Source organism: Pongo pygmaeus, chromosome 4 (genome assembly GCF_028885625.2).
Source record: "Pongo pygmaeus isolate AG05252 chromosome 4, NHGRI_mPonPyg2-v2.0_pri, whole genome shotgun sequence".
Lineage (NCBI taxonomy): Eukaryota > Metazoa > Chordata > Mammalia > Primates > Hominidae > Pongo > Pongo pygmaeus.
Genome location: NC_072377.2, coordinates 5861528 through 5886896, shown reverse-complemented (window position 1 = coordinate 5886896; position 25369 = coordinate 5861528).

Here is a 25369-nt window from a genome sequence, read left to right as displayed (position 1 = left end):
TAGAGCAGCCAAAGCTCCTCCAGCCTCAAGCAAGAGAATTTTTTTTTTATTATTATACTTTAAGTTCTAGGGTACATGTGCACAACATGCAGGTTTGTTACATATGCATACATGTGCCATGATGGCATGCTGCACCCATTAACTCATCATTTACATTAGGTATATCTCCTAATGCTATCCCTCCCCGCTCCCCCCATCCCACGACAGGCCCCCTTGTGTGATGTTCCCCACCCTGTGTCCAAGTGTTCTCATTGTTCAATGCTAACCTGTGCAAAAACTGAACCAGAGAAGCTCTAGAACTTTTCCCTGTGAAAAACCTGGCTTCCCCCAGAATCAGTGAACAGTGGAAGTCCCCAGTTTACAAACTACCCCCGCCCATACCTGGCCCTGCATGCACCATGCACAAAGCATCCATCGTTTTTTTTTTTTTTTTTTGCTTTCTGCCTTATTTTTAAATACAAATAGCTGACCAAGGGTCAGTACACATTTTGGACAACCTCCAAAATGAAATGAAAAACAAAACAAAACAAAACAAAAAAATAAATAGAGCCCAGTTTAAACAGAGAGTGCACAAGAGAAGAAAACTCAGATAATCATTCATAAACCTGCATTCCTAAAACTAAAATACCATGCTATGAAAAAATATCAAAGACTAAGAAGAAATCTCAAATTAAACATGATAGCTGAACACTAAATCAAACCAATAGAATATTATAAGAGGAATAAAAATGGAGAAGAACTCCCAGAGGAGAGCGAAAGATAACAAATGTGGAAAAACAATAAAATGTAATTAAAACGGAAGAGTCAGATGCTGGTTCAACATTAACTTTGAAAGAAAGTTCAGAATTAGAAGACCAGTAGAATTGAAGGAAGACAGCTCTGGTTGGGTGATAATGGCTGCCAAAGAAGTCCAGGTCCAAATACCTAGAACCCAGGAATGTTACCTTATTTGGGAAAAGGGTTTTTGCAAATGTGATTAAGGATCCCGAAGTGAGGAGATTATTCTGGATTATGTGGTGGGCTACTCGGCACCATAACTGACTTTATAAGAGGAGGGCAGAGGAACACTTGTAAGACACAGATTAGAAGGCCATGTGAAGATGTGGGCAGAGATTGAAGCAGTGTGGCCATGAGGGACAGGAGCCGCACAAACTACAAGAGTTGAGAGACGGAGCATCCCCCACAGCCTCCAGGAGGAGTATAGCCCTACTAATGCCTTGATCTTGAATTTTTGGCCTCTTCAAATGTAAGATAATAAATTTCTATTGTTTTAAGCCACCAAGATTGTGGTAATTTCTTACAGGAGTCATAAAAAAAACTCCTGATATCCCAACTTTCAAAGAAATGAAAGTTCCCGGAACTAAAGGAGAAGTGTCCTGATAATAGACACTACCGGCATTTTAGCACAGAATGAAAAAAGAAATCCAAATTAAAATGCATCACTGAGTGTCTTAGTTCTTGAGGGGCTCCTATAACAGAAGACCTGAGATAGGGTAATTTATAAAAAACTAAAGTTCATTTTCTCACAGCGCTAGAGGCCGGGATGTCCAAGTTCAAGGTGCCAGCATGCTTCCACCTTAGAAGCAGAGAGTAGACGGAGGGCTACTCAGTCTGGCGATGGTTGCTCTCTGCTTCCAAGATGGCGCCTTACTGCTGAATCTTCTAGAGAAAAGGAATGCTGTGTGCTCACACGGAGGACCCTGAAAAGGAATGCAGGGTGAGAGAGAAGAAAACTTGGGAAGGCAGGGGAAAGCAGAGAGATTAGTTTAAAGAGATCTTCTTCATTGAGGGGTGCTGAATTGAGAGACACAGCAGGAGAAGGAATCATCCAGGTTGCAGACAGTGTTTCAGGCTGAGATCTGAAGAGGAAAAGACAGCAGCCTGTCAATTTGCTCAGAGAATTCAAGGGGTCAGCAGGCACACAGCTGAGATGTTGCATGGGGGTGGGGAGAGTGAAGGGATGGATAGGGGATGAGGAGAGATGCGACCAGAGTTTTCCACAAATTTCAGATCATGAAAGATTTTTTTAAAACTTTACCTTTTAAACTATAGAGAAACATTAAGTGGTTTCTATATTTGTTTTTATTATTTAAGGAGGAAAGGGGTGACAAGATCTCACGTGTATTTTGGAACACTCTCTCCAGCAGTGGAGATTAGAGAGAGTCAAGGCTGGACACAGGACTCTTATTGGGAGGCATCCTGGCCAGATCCATGAGTGTCCCAGTGTGTGGTGGTGGAAATGGAGCAAAAAGCAATGTCAGAAATGTGCAGAAGGTGAGGAGACACCTGTGCAGGCAGAGGTTTCTGTGAAGGAACCTGGATGCAGGCTTCTGTGTAGGAACTTGAATGCAGGTTTCTGTGTAGGAACTTGAAGGTAGGTTTCTGTGTAGTGACCTGGACACAGGTTTCTGTGTATAAGCTTGAACTCAGGTTTCTGGTGTAGAAACCTAAATCCAGGTGAGGGTGCAGGAATTAAAAGGGTGTTGGTGGTCTTCATGGAGACGAGGGACACAGAGGGTGAGCCATTTTGCACTGAGTTTGAGTTTGTGGTATAGCTGTCTGAAAGACAGGGTTATTTGCACCACATACTCTGGAAAGCAGTCTGGGCTTCATGTACTGAGCACAGAGCCAGAGGCCAAAGTCATGAAGGTGAACAGCCTCTCTACCCACAAATGAGCAGAGGGGTAGAAGCGGGAAGATGGAGAGCCCTGGGGCTGAGCCACATTTACAAGTGAGTCCCTGCAGGAGACTGCATAGAAAAAGAGGGCAGGAGACAATAAAGGGGCCTATGAGATGGGGTGGAGTGAGATGGAGGCTCTAGCAGGGGCAGCTCCCCAAGTGAATCCTGAAAAGTGACTGCAGAGTGTTTTTAGAGTCAGCCATAAGGAGGTCATTAGTGACTCAAGAAAGAGGATTGTGAGATGGGCTTAGAGAAGACACAGTGGTGTGAAGCCAAAAGTAGGCTTATAGGGAAGAAGCCTGGTGTTGAAGGGTGATGGCTGTAGGCGGTGTGGTCCCATGATCTGAGGATAGCTGAGCAGGGGGAGATGGCTGGGGGAAGACCCAGAGCAGGCAGAACACTGGCCACTGAGAGGTACAGGGGGAAAGAGAAAGGCTGAAAGCTAGACCCAAGGCCATGCTTTGACAATACACCTGAACCAGAAAGGGAGTTAGTCAACTTTCATGTCCCCAGACTCCAATCTTAGATGCTCTACCTGTTTTACTCTTCACTCTTGCTGCCACCATCTTGAATCCTTGGCACCAGGTTCTAGTTCCTGTACAGTGTTTCTCGCATTAGTCTTTGCCCTTCCATATTCACAACCAACATCCTAATGTGGGATCCTGTGGTTTCATACATGGACCAATCTAGGGCCTCCAGACCAGGGTCTGCACATGGCCCTCCCTCTCCTATTCTACTCAGTACCTCTCTGCAAAATAAATGTTCCTAGATTTTCTGTACAATTCAGGTGGGAGGCTACACTTCCTATGTTGCTAGTGTTTCTTGGATGGTCAGACCAAGTATCCCAACTGGATGTTAAGATCCTGGAGAGCAGGACTATGACTTACAGTCTTTTATTTCCCCACAACTTTTGATTAATAATGTTTTTAAATAAAAATAATCGGGGCTGTGATGATTCAGTTGGTCAAGGAACAGGCTGAGTACAACATTTATAGAAAGGCACACTGGGCTGGGTGCAGTGGCTCATGCTTGTAATCCTAACACTTTAGGAGGCCAAAGTGGGCAGGTAGCTTGAGCCCAGGAATTTGAGACCAGCCTGGGCAACATAGGAAGACTTTGTCTCTACAACAACAACACAACAACAACAAAATATTAACCAAGAGTGGTGGGTTATGCTTATAGTCCCAGCTACTCAGGAGGCTGAGGTGGGAGGATAGCTTGAGCCTGGGAGGTGGAGGTTGCAGTGAGCCAAGATCGTGTCACTGCACTCCAGCCTGGGCAACAGAGCAAGACCCTGTTTGGAAAAAAAAAAGGTACATTGGCTTAGTGGTTGAGGGCTTACACCCTGGAATAACACAGAACCAGTTAACATGTTCTGAAATGGCTTGCATGGGCATCCTCAAAAAGATACATCCACATCCTAATACCCAGACCCTGTACACATGAATGTATTTGGAAAAAAGGGGTCTTTTCAGGTGTAATTAAGGTTTTTGAGCTGCGATCCTCCTGGCTTATCTAGATGGACCCTACATAGAATGACAACTGCTGTCCTTATGAGATACAGGAGAAGAAGTCACAGGGACAGAGACCATGTGATGGCCAAAGGGAAGATTGGAGTCATAGAGCCACAAGTGTAGGAATCCCGGGAGGAAGCAAAGGAGGGTTGTCTCCCACAGCCTTCAGAGGGAGTGTATGGCCCTGCCAACATCTGGACTTTGGACTTCTGGTCTCCAGAGTTGTGAGAGAATAACTTGCTGTTGTTTGAAGCCACTCAGTTTGTGGGACTTTTTGGGATGGGAGCCCCAGGAAGCTAATGCAGTGGCTTTGGGGTAATTGCTCAACTTCCACAGTCACGCTATTTCATAGTTGTGCAGACTAACGCTCAGAGAGATGCGGTGAAACACTTCATGGAAAGTGGTTTGCCTGTGCCTGACACAAAGTGAATGTTTCCTATAGGCTGGAACACTTGGCTGTGGCAAATAGACTGGCTTATATGAAGATATGGACTTAGGCCTGGAGGTGGGGTACACAAAAGTAGACAAGTATTTTGTAAGACCAACCCTCAAAAAACAGTGCCTTGTTTACACACAAATATTAAGTTGATGCAAAAGTAATGATGGTTTTTGCCATTAAAAGTAATATTTATTTTGGATTAGCTATTTCTACTTGCATGGTGAAAATACTTCCTTGGAGAATTGAATGTGTGGATAATTTATAGAATGCATACAATTATTTAATCTGCTTAAGTCATCAGTGCCTAGCTGAGGATGAGGAGAGGAAGGTATGGTTTTATAATATCGTACCCATTCATGGTAAGGAAAGGTAAAGGGCAGAGGAATCTTGACATCTGCCTATGGAGACATGCTGAGAGGCAAACTGAGCTCCTGTCTAGTTTCTCCACCTACAGACGGGAAAGAAAGGGACAGTGTTGCCTTTGATCTGGGTGGCCTGGGCTGGCATCTGTATTTCGACCTCTCCTCCTGAGCACATGTTACGGTTGCATTGTCATACTCCTTTGTAGTTATGATATTGGAGGAGGGCAGGGAAATACTGGGTAGAGAAGGGTGGGGTACGTGGTGAGGGCTCCACCCTCAGGCCTGTGCTCTCGGACCTAAGTGAGAACAGGAGCTCCTGTTTTCATGCTCAAATGTTGCATTTTCCAAGATCACTCTGGCCCACTACACCCCCCATCTTGTGCCCATATGAACCTGAGACCTTAGCGGACACACACACAAGTGGCTGAACATCAAGACCAGCAGACCAGTGACAGTGGAACAACGCGGCAGACAAAGAGCGAAGAGGAGGGACATCTGGATGTCAAGGGGAGTTCCACCGGGGTGGGTGGAGAAGAGTCTGGCCACTGGGGAAGATTATCTCCCCCACCCCTCCACCTTCCAGTTCCCATCCATCTCCCTGAGAGCCACCTCTACCACTCGATAAAACCCTGCACTCAGGCTTCAAGCCGTGTGTGATCTGATACTTTCAGGACACTGAGCAAGAGCTTGGGATTCAGAAGGCTGTCACACTGGGCCTCTGATCTTGACATAAGGCAGAGGATCTATTGAGCTTATTAACACTCAAAGCCATCTGAAGACGGCAAAGCTGAAAGAGCTTTGTAACACGGGGGTTGCAGGCATCCACCCCTAGACACTACCAGAGGGCAGGAGCCCAGAGCACTTGCCCTGCCCTCTGCACCTGACCCTCTGCATGCTCCCCCTAGAGGTTTGAGCTTCCAGGGGACCAAACAGGTGAGCCACATCCCTGTCACACACCCTGCAAGGGGAATCAGGGAACTCTCCCATTTCAGTTAGGCACATTCATTCGCTTGCTTTGGCAAAGAAAATGTGAAAAGTGACATGTGACCGTTGCTGACAGCAAAGCACTGTGTGATCAGTCCTATTCTCTTCTCCCTGCTGCAGGAGATAAAGGCTGCAGCCGCCCAAGTGTCTGATGAACCACACCAAGCAGAGCCCTCTGAGCCTGGGTTGTAAAGTGATGAACTTTGTGGTTATAAGCCTGTCTTAGTCTGTTTGGGCTGCTCTAATAATATACCATTAACTGGGTAGTTTATAAAACAGCAGAAATTTATTTCTTATGGTTTTGGAAGCTGGGAAGTGTAAGGTCAAGTTGTCAGTGGATTCAGAGTCTGCTGAGGGCTTTCTTTCTGGTTCATAGATGGTGCCTTCTCACTGTAACCTCACATGATGGAGGGGGTGAAGGAGATCTCTGGGGTCCTTCTTATAAGGGCACTAATCCCATGTATGGGGGCTTCACCCTTGTGACCTAATCACCTCCCAGAAACCCCACCTCCAAATACCATCACAGTGGGCATTAGGTTTCCAAATAGAAATACTAGTGGAGACACAAACATTCAGTCTATAGCAAAGCCCCCGTGGCTTGGGGTGGTTTCTAATGAATAGTACAACTTTACTGTCTCATGTCTGCTGAATGTATCCTGGTTCCTTTTAGATGGATTAAAGATTCTCTATGGAAATCTTCCATATGATGTTTTGTTTCCACAACTGAAAGATGGGGCCAAGCTATTTCTCAGTAAAATCATGCACAGATTATTTATCAGCTAAATAAACGGGCTTTGATTCTCTGAGATTTAATTTTATACTCTCCATAAAACTGAGCTCTTACAAAATTTGCACCATTAAAATTTGTTTAAAATAGGGAATACTGTATGTGGATATTTCATGCATACAGGTACAATTGTTATTGTTCTTGTTTTGTAGAATGTGAACTGAGCATCTAGGAAGCTATGTTCTATCTACAAGAACAGGACCATATCATGTAGTATTAGTAGATACCTAAAGCTATTCCACTTCCCAACTGCTGTGTGACACTTAGGGAAGAGACACCGCAAAGCCAGGTCTCCTGTTCACCTGCTGACCTCTCCTGTTGGGGAGTGACTTCCTGAGAGCATGTTGTATTCACCCTGCAGCCCCAACACCTACTACACTGAAAAAATACATAGTGGACAAACAATACACCCTTTATAATAATTGGTGTTTCTAAAGTTATACTAGTCTTTAGCCGGGTGTGGTGGCTCATGCCTGTAATCCCAGCATTTTGGGAGGCCAAGGTGGGTGGCTCACCTGAGGTTAGGAGTTCAAGACCAGCCTGGCCAACATGACAAAACCCTGTTTTTACCAAAAATACAAAATAATTTACCCGGGTGTGGTGGGGGGTACCTGTATTGGCAGCTACTGGGGAGGCTGAGGCAGGAGAATCACAAAGGCGGAGGTTGCAGTGAACCGAGATCCCACCACTGCACTCCATCCTGGGTGAGAGAGCAACACTCAATCTCAAAAAAAAAAAGGCCAGGCTTGGAGAGTCACACCTGTAATCTCAGCACTTTGGGAGGCCGAGGCAGGTGAATCACCTGAGGTCAGGAGTTCAAGACCAGCCTGGGCAACATGATGAAACTCCATCTCTACTAAAAATACAAAAATTAACTAGGTGTGGTGGCACGTGCCTGTAATCTCAACTACATGGGAGGCTGAGGCACAAGAATTACTTGAACCCAGGAGGCAGAGGTTGCGGTGAGCTGAGATCATGCCATTGCACTCCATCTCAAAATAAATAAGTAAATAAATAAAGTTATACTATTCTCCTATTTATTTAAAAAAGTAAACAGCATGTAGTAAACATTAAAATAGATGAACAATATCTTTTGGATGGATAGACAGAAAGGAAGATAAAAATGTCATTCTAAATCTACCTCGTCTCAAGAGAAATGGTGGAAGGCTTTGGTGGATTTCATGTTTTGTGCAATGGCTACTATGACAGCTGGTTGGTGATGCAGATGTCTTAAACAAGACTTTTTTTCTACTAGGGAAACTGACATGCAAATTATATTAACATATGGCATAAACATTTGATTAAAATCAGAAAAGGTAATATAAACTACCTGATATTAAATTTTGAAATAGGGCAGAACTCCTATCATACACATACATTATTTTCAGAAGAATGATTCTGAGATAAAAGAGTCCCAATTATTTTAAGATTGTAAAGTCAAAAATAGAAGCATCAGGAAAGTGGAGGGCCAGTTCTGTTTATGTGGAATTTCTTGCATATTTTGAATGAATGAGCTGCATAGAATAATTTCAAGAAAAGGGCTTAAACTATTTATCTGAGACATCAGTTATGGTCTCAAAATTTATTATTGCCCCTTCATTAGGAGTTTCATAGTACTGTCTCTACATGCTGTTCCAGTGAAATATATACCTTGTGGGAAAAAAACCTTTTTTGACTGTATATTAAAGAACACCCAACCAATAAGGAGTTTAATGTCCCATGGAACTGGAAGTTGGAGATAATGTATTTCGGGATAGGTTAGTGCAGTGGCACATCTACATCATCAAGGAGCCAGGAAATTTCCCTCCTACTGTTATTCATAGTATATTGGCTTTTACCCTGAATATTAAACCTTTTTCATTCCAAGAGGAAACCATAGTTTCGAACGTCATATGCTTCTATGCAGAAGACAGAAGATACTTTCTTCTCAAGCCTATCTTTTATTAGAGTATTAGATTTTTCCAAGGAACCCAACAGCCACCTTACACTTACATTTCAAAGTCAAAAAATGATAGGTAAGTGAGGTGATGAATATGTTAGCCTGATTTAATCATTTCACATTGTATACATATATCACATCAATGTATACAATTATGATGTATGTATTAGTTCATTCTCACACGTCTATGAAGAAATATCTGAGACTGAGTAATTTATAAAGGAAAGAGGTTTAATTGACTCACAGTTCTGTATTGCTGGGGAGACCTCAGGAAACTTACAATCATGGTGGAAGGCAAAGGAGAAGCAGGCACCTTCTTCACAGGGCAGCAGATGGAGTGAGCGCAAGCAGGGGAAATGCCAGATGCTTATAAAACCATCAGATCTTGTGAGACTCTCTCACTATGATGAGAACAGCATGAGGGAAACTGCTCCCATGGTCCAATTACCTCTACCTGGTCCTGCCCTTGATACTGGGGATTATTACAATTCAAGGTGAGATTTGGGTGGGGACACAGAGCCATACCATATCAATGTGTCAATCAAAAATAGTAATAATTTTAAAAAGCCAAATATTGTGTTTATTATTGTCTCTTAACACTCAGCCAACAATCCCATCCTTAATGTGTTCATCCTCCATGAACTGAAGGGCTGGAAGTCTAACAGCTACATTTCTAAAACATTCTTGCAGCTTGAGTGTGGGATGAGAAACTGTCAGGAGAGAATGTGTATGAAGCGTTGTAGGCAGAACTGAGGGGGAAGCCATTGCAACTCTGTGCCATGAGGTGTTGTGGTTCCAGTAATGGTACAAACAGCAGCAGCTCCCCGGAGTCTGCATGGCTAGATCCAATGCCAAAAAACCGTCTACTGAGGCATCCTGACCACAGCTCTCCAGCACTTCCAATGATGGGAGGAAGCACCTGATTCCTGTGTCAGATGACATTCTGCTTGAAATGTCTGTGTGGCTCCTGTTTCCCTCCTTGAACCCTGACTGATCCACAGTTACTGATGCCATCATGGCTTCTCTTGCCCAGAGTCACAACAAGACCCACATTCCATGAGCGTATTGCCACCTAAGACTTGGATATAAAAAGCTGGCATTCTTTCAGCAAAACAAAAAGTGGGGAGGGGCTCATTGTGGTGGAGGGACAATCAACAGTGACTGCCTTATATCATCAATCTCTATTAGATTCATCTTCCCTACCAGTAATTCAAGTCTCCAAAATGGTCATGATAGAAACTAACCTTTTTTAAAATGAGAATTTCATGTTCCTATTTCTTAACAATTTTGTTGCCACCTTGGTTTTCTATGGAGGTGATATAGAAAATCTTGGCCTTAAATTTATTATGCAACTTTGAAGTGATTAAATTTAAGGATGTGGTGATGTTTTAATTCATGTCTCCAATAGATCTGTGCCTTGTAACAGTTTTTACGTTCTCTACGCACTTTTAAATCTTTGCTCAAACTTAAAGCATTTGTCTGCCAATTTAAGTTGGAGTTACTCCTTAAAATGTACTTTGAAAAGCTTTCATTTAAAAAGCATTACTTAGTTTGACAACTAGTCATTTCCTCATACAAAATATATTTCTGTAGGTTTTAAGAACACATTCAAGTATCCTCCATATCTCGTTTTTTATAGGACAGATTATGAATTCTAACTTGTTACTTTCATTTACTTGCCAAGACAAGGAACCGCAATCTTGTTCCAGATCAGGACCTGGGGAAGAGTGCTAAGGTGTCTCCATCCTCTCGGACAGTGACGGTGGTGGCACTAGCAATTGTTGGTCTTTGTCTCGTTTGCCAGTAGATCCAATCCTGATTATTTCCCTGCTTTCTTCTGTAGTGAAGGTTTCTATACTCTACAGACTGCATACTTCAAGCCCCTATCCACTGATTCCTTTTGGGTTTGCCCAATGGCTGGCACCAGAAGGATGTTGAAGATGGGAGGAAGAGAGGAGAGAAGATATTTCTGCCCTCTCTTTGTCTACCTTGGCTGGCATCTCTGTAACCTCACAATCTCTCCAGCTCACATTGCTCCACCATGATTTTCTTTTGTGCATCATAATCTCAGCCCTTGGCCCTGGCAGCACTACCCACTCCCCACCTTCAGCCTGGGTGATAGTGTATTTATTCATCTCTGTTACATCACTGTTCTCATTTAGATTCTTAGCTCTTTCACCACTGTGTTTACATTTTCTTAGATTAACTTTCTTTATTTTAAATCCTTTAAACCTTTCTTTATTTTGTACTTAAGTGGTCAGGCCTGACTGACACCCACATCTCATCTGCAGACATGGACAGATGGAATTGAAGGTGCTTGGAAGTAGACGTTCTGATGGAAGAGCTGAAGGGAATAAAATAGAGATACTCTTTGAATGGATTGAACAAGCAAGAAAAACTTTTAATGAATAGCAGACCCTGAAGTTGCGATCCAGGAGAGACTTTTCATACAGCCAGGAAAGACAAGTACAAGAAACATCAGTCAAATAGGCAAATGAGACATTGTTTGTACATTGGAGCATGGCAGGTTTTTCAGGTGCTAGGATCCTGGAGACGTCAGCCAGACACGTTGCAGTGATGCATCTGCTTTCAGTGCATCACGGGAGAATCATCAAATATATTCTGCATAAGGACAGTGGATGCCAGTTCAGATGGTGTAATGCGAAGGTCATCGGAAAGCAACCCTTGCCCATTGTCTTGGCATGGTGCTTGAAATAACACTTTTGGAATCACAAGACTTCTGAGTATATCTTGAGAAATCACAGTGCCATGAAACCTTTTCTGTTATTACCTTGACAAGAGTTAGAAAGCCATTTTGTAAATTTTTTTTTAAAAGAATAAAACTAAAAATGAGATGTTTTCCAGTAAAGGACCCGGGAGTCAGATAGAAAGGATTATGTCAAGCTATGTAAAGAGCATATAGCTAATAGGACATAGCCGCTAAGAAAAATAGGTAATCTGGGTGTAAAGGTAGAAAAATAGACACAAAAGATATCTTTTTTATTTTGTTACTGGTGGCCAATGACCTATGTAAGGGACTACTAAGTGAACCTCCACACTGAATCCCCAGGCAAAAGAAAAACCATTTAACGAAGAGTTATATTAACTGTTTTTCTTCTTCATTTTCTTTTCTTCTTTTTTTTTTTAAGTAAGTATAGATATTCTCATACTTTCAGGATGGACTTTTTTTTGAAATAGAAGCATTATTTTGACATTAATCTGACAATAACCAATATTCAATTCCCTGAAAAATGTGAGGTTAAAAATAGGCATTTTGGTGTGAGCAATTTGACAATTGATAGCCACACAAAAACTTAGACTAGTTGTATCATTGTTTTTTATTGTTTTTTTCTTGAAACACTATAATAATTAAATAGTGATCAGTAATACATGTATGTAGTATACATATACAGTGTGTATATGCACACACATATGTACACATATATATTTTTATACTTCCTACTACTCCTATATAACTTTAAAAGGCCAGAGAGGTAACAGGAATTTAATTAGATTTCCTGAGCCCCTTTCCTTCAACTACAAATGAAGCCAATAAAATCCACTTCTTAGTGCTGGTATGAGGATTGTGGCTTCCCTATATGCCAGTTACTCTTCCCTGTCTCAACAGAGAGACCATCTGGTACATACAACTATTATCCTCCATTATTTGATTATAAGCTTTACTTTCAACCTCTGCAAAACCAAAAGAAAGCCTGATTTCATTGCAAACTTTCACTGTTGAAATGCTGGAGAGGCTCAGATTGGCGCACTTTATCATTATACAGAACAGTTGCAAATCTTAAATGAACATGTCAATTATTCATGAGTCTGAGGTCGTGAATGCCAACTGTAAATTATTAATCAGCCGATGTAAATATTTTAAAACCCTGGTGAGAAACACATTCTGTGAAAGCATTTCTGCAGTGGAGTGGATAAATACCAGTTTTTATAGCAAAAGGTGATGGTCACATAACAGCATTTATTCAAAACTGTGCACACTAGGGTGAAGCACATGGTTCCAAAGCTCCTTTCAGTCTGCCCCTATCATATGGGGAAATGCATTTTAAATGCTACTGCTATTAATCCAATGTACTTAACCTTTGCAGTAATCAAATCTATATTTGGTTCTTTAATTCCCTTTATCTTCTCTATAATCCCTTTTAATTTTCATCTTGAATGCAACAGAATATCAGAGTATATCTAGGTATCTCCAGTTTTCACTTCAGCAAGTTACTTAATGAAGACCAGCAACATTAAAAATGGCTCTATTTTAGGTGACTTAGAGGGATATTCCATTCTACCCAAAGTTTCATTATGTAAGTGAAAATGTTTTCTCCATTTCTGTATCTTTATTGTTCCCTTCCCTCTGACCACTCTGCCATTTCCCCTTCTCTGCCCCTTGAATCTTACTCATCTTAAGTTGCTCTTTCTTTTTTTGATGTGCCCTATGTGACTATTTTTCTATACATCTCAGTGGGAATGAACCACTCCTCGCATTTATTTTATTACAATTTTCCCAAATAAAGTTTTAATTTACTGAGGGCTTATCTTCTTCACATCCACAAATAACCCACAATAAACACAGAAGTTGCTCAGTTAATGTTTGCTGAATCTTGCAAAATGAATGTTTGGATAAATTAATGTACATATTCCAAACATCCTTAATTGGAAGATACCCACATTGGATCTGAAATTAGGTTTTGTTCCTCTTTTATCTACTTATCTACGGAGCAAGTACCCTGATAATCAGGAGCCTTGGTGCTGAAGCCAGAATAGGAAAGTGTGATGTTTGGCTCTCCTTATTGGGCTGCTGTGAAGTTTACGTGAAATATTATGAGAGGAATACTTCACTCAGTGCCTGGTCTGTCATAGATGGTTGAGAGTTATAGTGCTTGTTTTTCTATGCGTTACTATTATCATTTCTGTGAGACTGATTTATGGTGATAATAATAATAATAATGATAATGATAGCTATCTAGCGAGTCGCTAAAATTTCAGTAGCTCTGATGACTCAGTATTCTTGCTAAATTCTTCACTTGAATTAAGTTTCTCTACATAGCTCAAGCCATAGGAGTTCAAGTCTAAAAGTTACTGTTGTTACAGAAACAAACAAAACCCCGATTGAACTCCTTAAATTACAACCTCACTCAATCCCGCAATACAAATCCAATGTTTTTTAAATTCTGCTAACTAGCTCAGAAACGTCCCTGACAATTATCTTATTGTTAAAATGGAGGAGTGGTTTTTCCAATCCAGTATCTTACATGCAAAAAAACACACACTGTACTTGATAGTGTTTTTCATTGTTTCATCTAAAATAAAAAGCTTAAGCACAAATTTCATTTTTGTGATTAGGCAGAGAATATAGCCCAGCAGCTGAGAGTGCACACTAGGGCTTTGAATCCAGTCTACCACTCACCAGCACACAGCCTCAGAAGGCTCCTTAACTTCTTGGTGCCACCATTTTTCTGTTGTAAAACATGAAAGCTACTATTAGTCCTTGACTTATGAAAATGCTTGGAAGATACATAGAGAACAGATTGTGGTGGTGTGTGCTACACAAATATTAGCTTTTGTGATTATTAACGACTCTCAAATTCAGACAGGAATTGTTTGTGAACCGAGTCGAATGACAGCACTACAGATCCAAGGGTTTTTAAAATTCCCATTAAATCTTTATTAAAATGCTACTGAGAGATCTTAAAAAGTAGAAAGAGTCTTTTGTTAGGACAAATTCCCTATATAAATAGGGTACTGGGTTTTATTAAAACACTCACCTTTTGCAATTGGTAGGCAAATGTTCTGATAGTGCCTTCCATGGGATCTTTTATCAGGAAACCAACACAAATGTTGTAGTGCAGTGTTTCATAATGCATTTGGTCTAATTCAATGTAAAACAACATTTTCCGATATTTAATTTATTACTTAAGATTTGCCATAAAACATCAAGTAAATTGAAGATACAGGTGTACTCAGGTCCACAAAGCTACATGAACAAACTATCCACTGCTTGCCAGTAGGCCTGTCTTTATAAACCTCAAACTTGGCTTTCACTAAAGCACTAAATAAGAAACCACTCTATGGGGCCAGGCATGGTGGCTCACGCCTGTAATCCCAGCACTTTGAGAAGCCAAGGTGGGCAGATCACCTGAAGTCAGAAGTTCAAGACTAGCCTGGCCAACATGGCAAAACCCCATCTCTACTAAAAATACAAAAGTGAGCCAGGCATGGTAGTGGGGTCCTATAATCACAGCTACTAGGGAGGCTGAGGCAGGAGGGTCACTTGTACCCGGGAGGCTGAGGTTGCAGTGAGCCGAGAACATGCCACTGTACTCCAGTCTGGGCAACAAGAGCGAAACTCCATCTCAAAAAAAAAAAAAAAAAAGAAACCACTCTATGTGAACGCCCTTTGGATTTTACAAGAAACTGTTGGCTACGAGATTATGCACACTGCTCAGGAATCCACCAAGTAACCCCTATAAATTTCTCTCATAGAGCAAGGCCACGAAAAAAAAAATTAACCCTTTTTTTTTTCTTTTAAATAAACTGGTGTGCTCCCTAAAGCTAGTTATGAGGACTACACCATAGCTCATTTGGAGACTCCGGGAAAGTGGGATGTATGTTTTGTGTTCTTCTGGCCATCCTTCAATATACTTCCGATTTCCTGTGGGTTTCCAAATGTGGGTTTCTGTACTTGGTGATTTCTTGGCTTTGATATTATTTTCATTGTGTTTGGATCTGTACCAACTTCAATTTGTATTGATCAGTTAATTTTCACATATAATTCTTAAAGCAAGTACCATTAGGCTATGATTTAATATTTTATCTTTTTAAATAGTCAAAGTATTTTGACCAATATACTTTAGGGTAAGCTTGTTACTCTTCATAGTTAGGAGAGAATATAATTGTGGAGTATAAGACAAAGACAGTATTTAGGGCTGCATGACAGGACAAGCTGGAGCCCTGCACCTGGTTCCATCTGCTAACAACAGGAGAGGACCAGAATTATAATAAATGTGCCTGCTCTTGGTTAATATAGAGATTCTTGATTTAAGGATATTGATTCTGGGCTACCACCTGAGAATAAAAAGCAAATACCATCTGATATATTAAGCTCCTGCCTCTTGACGTGGCTAAGCAGGTGGCAGCTTTGAATCAATAGCTTGTGTTCACATTGCAGCTGTTATATTGGACTGAGCTGGAATGTCTCGTGTGAGATGAAATAAACTTCTGTAATCATATTCCTCATCCTCACCTCTGCTGCCACTGATGATGTTGGTCCCTAGAAATATGCCATAATTCACAACCTTGTCAATACAGGATTATTTTCTTAAATCAATAGGATATTGTCTTAGTTCTTTTTGGGGTGGGTTAAATATGATCTCTATAAAGCTAGATCAATTTCAGAATGCTTTTTCAGAGAAAAAGGAAAATCACAAAGTATCTGTTAATGATTTAACTTAAGATACATATGGCAAAATACATTTTTCTTCAGTGCGATATAAATCTGGAAAATGACCAAAGTTCAGGATAACAGACAAACTTGACTGGACTTCCTTTGGCCAGGTCAGGCCACTAGAACAGTAAAATGGGATTCCCACATACAGAAACCCACAGGATCCCTAAAAACATAAAATGAAGGAACAGTTAGCTAAACTCCCTTGAAGATTTACTCCTATCCACATGCAAGATTGGCAAAATCAAGAAGAATATTAATAACTACAAAGAGACATTTTTAGTCAAAAGTCAAGAAAGTAGACTTAGAGGAGGATTTGGGGCCTAGGTATTTTCAAAATACATGGAAGATCACTTCCAATACAGAAGTGGATTCCACCCAAGAAGGAGGCTGGGTCTGCTCAAGACGGGAGTGACGTGGGAGGGACAGAGCAATGTGAGCGAGGCCCCAGCCCGCAATGACCTGCACCGGGAGACACTGACTGCAGCTGCCATGTGGCTTAGTGTGAATGCCCAGCTGCAGACTGCTATGGATGGGTTGCTGAAGGACCTCAGAGCCACACCCACACTGTCTCTTCCAGTAACTTCTCTATGTGCAAGTGTACAAAATGAGGGGGGAGGTTACAAGAACAGGATGTCTCTTTCAGTTTTTCACATCTGTCCTACTAATATTGAGTCAAAGACGACATCCTTTTCAATAAAAAGGGTGAATAGTAACATCAGAGTCTCCAACGGCCTTGCCTGGTTCTTCCACCCCCGCTACCTGCTCCTCTCTCCCATGCATCTCTGAAAGTGGAAACCCCATGCTTCCAGTTGCCTGGGAAGAAGTGTTGGGCCAGCTTCTCCCCTCCTCTCACCCTGTGTCCAGTCCACCAGCAAATTCTATTGTCTTTACTTTCAGAGCACTCTTGAGTCTGACTGGCTGACGCCACCCTGCTGCCCTCTGCCCACATCTCTGTCACACCCGAATGGGTTCCTCCTGTGGGGACTTGCTTTTCTGCTTCTATCTCTGCATGGTCATCAGAGTTCTCCCCTAAAGGCTGGGTCAGACCATATCACTCTTCTAGAATCTCCTCCAATGGCTCCCCATCTCAGTTGGGAAAACCATAGTCTCAGGATGACCAACAAGGTCCCCATGCAATATGGCCGTGCTGCCCACACCTCTGCCACCTCATCACTTCCCATTACCCACTCTCCTTAGGCACAAGGGCCCACATCTCCCTTGTCAAACACACTCCCCTCACCCAAGGCACTTGGACCCGCTGTTCTTTGCCCCTGGAGTGCTGTCCCCCATAGATCTGCTTGCCTTCTCTGTTAAAATGCTGCAGCCTCCCTGAGGCCTTCCCTGGCCATCCATATGAAGGAGAAACTCTCCTTGGTTTACATGATCTCCTTTCACTATTTTCTCTTCTAGCAGCTTTCAATATCTGGTTGCCGGCTTGTTGCTTTCTGTTGTTATTGCCTGACATAACCCCGGTGCAGGTAGGAGGGACTGGAAGTCATAGGTACTTAGGAAATATGGGTTCAGTGAATGAATAGAGGCAGGTGTTTTTCTTTACAGCCTACAGGCCATTTACAGAAATGATTATTCCATAAAAAGCACCACAACGTGGCAATATAATGTGCTGTGTGTGGGTGTGTGTATATCTTGTGGAACCTCAAATTCAGGATTATATACCTGATGTGCAGCTGAGGCCAAATACTGAGTCACAGGTGCTTAGAGATAAAAACTTATTTGATTTGGCCAAAGTGAGAAGGTGAATGGATAAGATCCCTCAAAGCCATCTTAACAGAAAGAAGAAGCAGGGAGTTTTTACGCAGCAGGAGAATAAGGGAGGGGAGTTTCAGGAATCCAGGGGAAAAGTCTGTGTTCATCATAGATAAAACCTTGAGCAATGAGATTTCTGGGCATCAACAGCTGGTTACAATGTCCTTCAGGGCGTTCATTCCTTCCGCAGACTTTTTTTGTGACCCTGAAGTTATTTCCTCCAGCTCGACAAAGAAACAGGACATCAGCAGTTTATACTTTTATTGTAGGAACATAGAACGTTGGGAAAAAAGTGAGCAGTTAACCTGTGCCATCAAGCAAGGGCCTGATCAGAATTTTCATTATTTCAGTGACTAAAAAAAGCTGTGTTGCTGAAATCCCAAAGGGCCCAGTTACATGTATGTATGTGTGTGTATGTGTGTGTGTGTGTGTATGTATATATGTACGTGAACGTGTATATATAACTTCATGATGATAAATACCTGAAATAATTATCATTTTATAATTGCCCCTGCTCCACACTTACATTGGAATCAAAGCATATTATAGGCCATTCTTCAAGAATGTTTTATATAAATCTGGGTGCTTCTATGTTGGGTACATATATACTTAGAAGAGTTCAATCTTCTGATTGAATTGAACCCTTTACGATTATGCAGGGCTCGTCTTTGTCTTTTTTGATTATTGTTGGTTTAAAGTCTGTTTTGTCCAAAATTAAAATAGCAACCCCTGCTTTTTGTTTTGTTTTGTTTTCTAGTTTCTTGGTAGATTTTTCTTCATCTCTTTACTTTGAGCCTATGGGTGTCATTGAATTGAGATGGATCTCTTGAAGACAGTATACAATTGGGTCTTGCTTTTTATGCAACTTGCCACTCTGTGACTTTTAAGTGGGGCATTCAACCCACTTACGTTCAAGGTTAATATTGATATGTGTGGATTTGATCTTCTTATCATTATATCAGCTAGTTATCACACAGACTTGATTATTTAGTGTTTTAAAATAGTGTCAATGGTCTATGTATTTAAGTGTGCTTTGTGGTGGCTGACAATGGTCTTTCTTTTCCATTTTTAGCACTCCCTTAAAGACCTCATGTAAGGACAGTCTGGTGGTAATGAATTCCCTTAGCAGTTGCTTATCTGAAAATGATCTTATTTCTCCTTTGCTTATGAAGCTTAGTTTGGCTGGATATAAAATATTTAGTTGGAATTTCTTTTCTTTAGGAATGCTGAATATAGGCTCCCAATCTCTTCTGATTTACAGGGTTTCTGCTGGAAGATCTACTGTTAGCCTGATAGGGTTCCCTTTGTAGGTGACCTGACCCTTTTCTCTAGCTTCTTTTCATACTTTTTTCTTTCATGTTGACCTTGGAGAATCTGATGACTATGCGTCTTGGAGATGGTCATCTTGTATACTATCTCACAGAGGTTATCTACATTTCCTGAATTTGAATGTTTGCCTCTCTAGTGAGGTTGGGTAAATTTTATGGACAATATCCTAAACTATGTTTTCAAATTGGTTGCTTTCTCTGCTTCCCTTTCAGAGATGCCAATGAGTCATAGATTTGTCTTTTTACATAAACCCAGATTTCTTGGAGGCCTTGTTCATTCTTTTTAATTCTTTTTATTGATTTTTGTCTGACAGAGTGGATTTGAAGAACTGGTCTTTGAGCTCTGAGATTCTTTTCTCAGGTTGGTCTATTCTGCTGTTAATACTTGTGATTGTATTGTGAAATTCAGCTCTATCAACTCAGTTGGATTCTTTCTTATGAAGACTATTTCATCTTTCATGTCTTGTATTGTTTTATTGGATTCCTTAGGTTTTTTTGGATTGCGTTTTGGCATTCTTCTGAATCTCAATGATCTTCATTCCTATCCAGATTCTGAATTCTATACCTGTCATTTCAGCCATTTCAGTCGGCTTAACAAACCATTCCTGGGGAATGAGTGTGGTTGTTTGGAGGTAAGAAAACAGTCTGGCTTTTTGAGTAGCCAGAGTTCTTGTGCTGTTTTTTTCCTTATCAGTGTAGGATGATGTTCCATTAACCTTTGATTTTGATGTCCTTTGGATTGGGATTTTTTCTTTTTTATTACTTGATGCTCTTGAGGGTTTGATTGTGGTATAAGGTAGAATCAGTTGACTAGCTTTGTTTCCGAGAGAATTCAGGGGACCAGGACTCAGCTCATCACTCCTGGACTGCATGTACTAATGCCGTGGGGCTAGTACCACATCCCCAGCTTTGTTCTCTGTCCCCTTGAAGTTAGGAACCCACTGCACTGGGAAGGTCGAGGTGTTCCCTACCAGTCTGCTGGCAACAACACTCCGACGGGGAGCCCACTAAAGTGCTTCATCAGGGTGGTAGCAGCAACACCTACAAAGAGACTGAGATAAAAACACCATAATATAAATAGACTTCAATACTCCACTGACAGTATTAGACAGATCAACAAGGCAGAAAACTAACAAAAATATTCAGAACCTGAACTCAACACTTGATCATATAGACATAATAGACATCTGCAGAACTCGTCACCAAAACCCAACAGAATATACATTCTTCTCATCTGCACATGGCACATGCTCTAAAATTGACCAAAAAATTGGCCAGAAAACAATTCTCAGCAAATTTACAAAAATGGAAATTATACCAACCACATTCTTGGACCATAGTACAATAAAAATAGAAATTAATGTTAAGAAGATCACCCCAAACCATACAATTACATGGAAATTAAATAACCTGTTCCTGAATGACTTTTGGGTAAACAATAAAATTAAGGCAAAAGTCAAGACATTTTTTGAAACTAATGAAAACAAAGATACTACATACCAGAAGCTCTAGGACACAGCTAAAGTAGTGTTTATACCATTGTTTATAGCACAGTGTTTATAAGAAAGTTCATAGCACTAAACACCCACATCAAAAAGTTAGAAAGATCTCAAATTAACTGCCTAACATCACACTTGAAGGAACTAGGAAAACAAGAGCAAACCAATCTCAAAGCTAGAAGAACACAAGAAATAACCAAAATCAGAGCTGAACTAAATGAAACTGAGATGCAAAAAAAAAAAAAAAAACATACAAAGGATAAATGAAATTGGAAGTTGGTTGTCTTGAAAGAATAAATAAGATTGATAGAGTGCTAGCTAGACTAATAACGAAAAAAAGAGGGACGATCCAAATAAATACAATTAGAAATGACAAAGGGGACATTAACATTGACCCCACGAAAAAATACACACAAAAAATACCCTCAGAGACTATTACAAACACCTCTATGCACAACTACTACAAAACTACAAGAAATGGATAAATTCCTGGAAACATACAACCTCCCAAGATTGAACCAGGGAGAAATTGAAACCCTGAGTAGATCAATAATGAGTTCCAAAATTGAATTAGTAATGAAAAGCTTAGAAAACAGGGAATACCCTGGACCAGATGGATTCACAGCCAAATTCTGCCAGATGTATAAAGAAGAGCTGGTATCATTCCTACTGAAATTATTCCAAAAAATTGAGGAGGAGTAACTCCTCTCTAATGCATCCTTTGAGGCCAGCATGATTCTGATACTAAAACCTAGCAGAGACGCAACTTAAAAAAAATATATAGGCCAGGCATGGTGGCTCATGCCTGTAATCCTAACACTTTGGGAGGCCAAGGCTGGCAGATCACAATGTCAGGAGACCAAGACCATCCTGGCCAACATGGTAAAACCCTGTCTCTACTAAAAATACAAAAAAAAAAAAAAAATGCCTGGCATGGTGACAAGGGACTGTAGTCCCAGCTACTTGGGAGGCTGAGGCAGAAGAATCACTTGAACCCGGGAAGCAAAGTTTGCAGTGAGCCAAGACCACGCCACTGCACTCCAGCCTGAGTGACAGAGAGAGACTCTGTCTCAATAATAATAATAATAATAATAATAATAATAATAATGATGATGTCAGGCCAGTATCTTTGATGAACATAGATGCAAAAGTCCTCAGCAAAACACTAGCAAAACAAATATAGCAGCACATTAAAAAGCTAATCCACCATGATTAAGTAGGCTTTATTCCTGGGACGCAAGATTGGTTTAACATGCACAAATCAATAAATGATTTATGGTTCAACAATAGATGGTTCAGCACATGCAAATCACATAAAGAGCAATAAAAACAAAAACTCCATGATCATCTCAATAGACACAGAAAGGCTTTTAATAAAATTCAACATCCCTTTATCCCTTCAAAACCTTCAACAAACTCAGCATTGAAGAAACACACCTCAAAATAACAACAGCCATCTATGACAAACCCAAGCCAGCATTAGACTGACCAGGCAAAAGCTGGAAGCATTCCTCTTGAGAACCAGAATAAGATGAGAATGTCCACTCTCACCACTCCTATTCAACATAGTACTAGAAATCCTAGCAAGAGCAATCAGGAAAGAGAAAAAAAAAAAAGGCATCCAAATAGGATAACAGAAAGTCAAACTAGCCCTGTTTGCAGATGATATGACTTTATATCTAGGAAACCCCATAGTTTCTGTCCAAAAGCTCCTAGATCTGATAAAAAAAACTTCAGCAAAGTTTTGGGATACAAAATCAATGTACAAAAATCAGTAAGATTTTAATCAACAATTTCCAAGCTGAGGTCCACATCAAGAATGCAATCCCATTCACAATAGCGACAAAAAAATAAAATACCTAGGAAATACAGCTACCTAGTGAGGTAAAAGAGCTCTGCAATGAGAATAACCAAATATTGTTCAAAGAAATCAGAGATGAGAAAAGCAAATGGAAAAACATTCCATGCTCATTAATTGGAAGAATCAATATTGTTAAAATGGCCATATTGCCCAAAGCAATTTACAGATTCAATGCATTCCTATCAAACTACCAAAGACATTCTTCACAGAATTAGAAAAAAAAAATTGTAAACTTTACATGAAACCAAAAAAGAGCTCAAATAGCCAAAGCAATCACAACAAAAAGAACAAAACTGGAGGCATCACATTGCATAACTTCAAACTATACTACAGGGTTGCAGTATCCAAAATGGCATGATACTGGTACAAAAATGGGCACATTGACCAATGAAACAAAATAGCTCAAAAATAAAGCTGCACATCTACAACCACCTGATCTTCAACAAAGTTGTCAAAAACTAGCAATGGGGAAAGGACTCTCTATTCAATAAATGGTGCTGAGATAACTGGCTAGATATATGCATAAGATTGAAACTGAACCCCTTTCTTTCACCATATACATGAATCAACTCGAGATGTATTAAAGCCTTAAATATAAAACCTAATACTATAAAAATCCTAGGTGAAAATCCAGGAAATACCATTCTGGACATAGGCCCTGGCAAAGATGTCGTGATGAAGACACAAAAAGCATTTGCAACAAAAACAAAAATTGATAAATGGGATCTAATTAAACTAAAGAGCTTTGCACAGAAAAAAAACTATCAACAGAGTAAACAGACAATCTACAGAATGGGACAAAATATTTGCAAACACAAAGAAGGAAAAATAGACACCAGGGCCTATTTGAGGGTAAAAGGTGAGAGGAGGGTGAGGATCAAAAAACTACCTCGTACTGTGCTCATCACCTGGTTAAGGAAATAATCTGTATATTAAACCCCCAAGACACAGAATTTACCTATATAACAATCCTGCATATTTACCCCTGAACCTAAAGCTTTTTTTTTTTAAAAAAAAGAATGTTTTCCAAATGTTTCATAAGTCCTTACACTGCTTTTCCATTTTATCTAACTTTATTTCTGCTCTAATTTTTTATCTACTTTTGATGAACATTTGTGCTTTCATGTGAGGTACACAGAGCAGCATAGATATAAAATTTCATCTTTGCATCCTTGCATAGAATCTCATCATTTTGTACTTGCCTCTGTGTCTTTGCCAAATGCAAATGCTTTGTCCCTGCTTCTGAATGTCTTGCTATAACTTCAGACACAACACAATGAAAACAGCTGCTGCTTCTTGTGTGATGGCCTCTCCCACATCACACCCCTTTCACATCCAGGCTTCATTTGTCCAACAGCAGAGGTGAGCACGTGGGCGACTCTGTCAGAGGATCCCCAGCCCTTGTAAACTAGGCGAAGAAGACAGGTTAGAAGAAATTGTGACAAGTTATAAGTAGGAAACAAGAACCTGAGTTAAAGACAACATGCTTTAGAGAAAGGGCTTGGAAGACTTCATTAAGAAAATTATATTTAAGCTGAAACCAGAGGAATAGTAAGGAAAAATAGAAATTCAATAAGTGGGGGTGGGAGGTAGGTATTTTTTAGATAGAGAAAACAGTACATCCTGAATCAGGAAAGAACTTGGTGACAGCTTGGAAAGGAAAAACCAATAAGACTTGAGACAGTTGGGTAAGAAAGAAGGTAACATAAAGTGGAAAAGACAGGTAGAGATCAAATTATTCACATTCCTACAGAGAGTTTTGGTTTTATTCTAAGCACAATGTGAAACCTTTGAAAAGTTTTAAGCCGTCAAGTGACATGATCTGATTTATACTTCAAGAAGATTATCTGCTGTGTGGAGAACAGATCGAAGGCAGCAAAGGAACAGAGAAGACTGTGTTAGGAGGTTGGCAACCGGCCAAGTGAAAGATAGGCAAGGTGGATGCTGTGGTGATGCAGAGGTGTGGGAAGACTTAAGACATCATTTGAGAGGACATATGGAGGAGGTGTGTGAGGGCGAATGAAGAGTTAACTATGTGACAGATTAGAATGTAACACCTGGGGAAAACCCCAGTGGAGATATCATGAAGGCACCTGAAGATAGAGGAAACGTCCAGGATGGAGAATGAAATCAAAAGTCAGCTGATAGGGAATATTTAAATCCACGGGAATAAGCAATAAAAGGTAGGGAGAAGGTATGGACAGGACAAACGCTAGAAGAATAGTAAAAGGGCAAAGCTGAGGATGAGGACAAGGCAAGGAGACAAGGAAGGTGCAGCCGCTGGCCAGAAGGACCCCCAGGGAGTGTCGTTGCTGAGGTCAAGAGGGAGAAGGAAATTTCAACAATGACCTGCAACAGACAACTTCGAACAATGCAGGACCAGGGTATCTATGGGTCTGAAAATAGAGCAGTTGTTCATGACCTGGAAAACTGCAGTTTTGGTAGAGTGGAACAAGTAGAAGCCAGAACGGATGCAGAATGAAAGAGACAGAAGTGTAGATTGGGAGTAGACACCTTTAATAGATACCTAAGTTCTTCTAAAAAAGCAAGACATAAGAGGAGACAAAGGTATGGGAAAGCAGTTTAAACAGGCACGGTGTCAAAAGAGATGTTTTTAATGATGGAAGAGAGAAAAACATATTGTATAATGATAGGAATAATTAGAGGGAGGGCTGATGATAGAGGAAAGAGTGGGCTTATAGTTGAAGAGGAAATGGCTTTGAGAAATAAGGGTGGGATGGGGACAGGAGGGG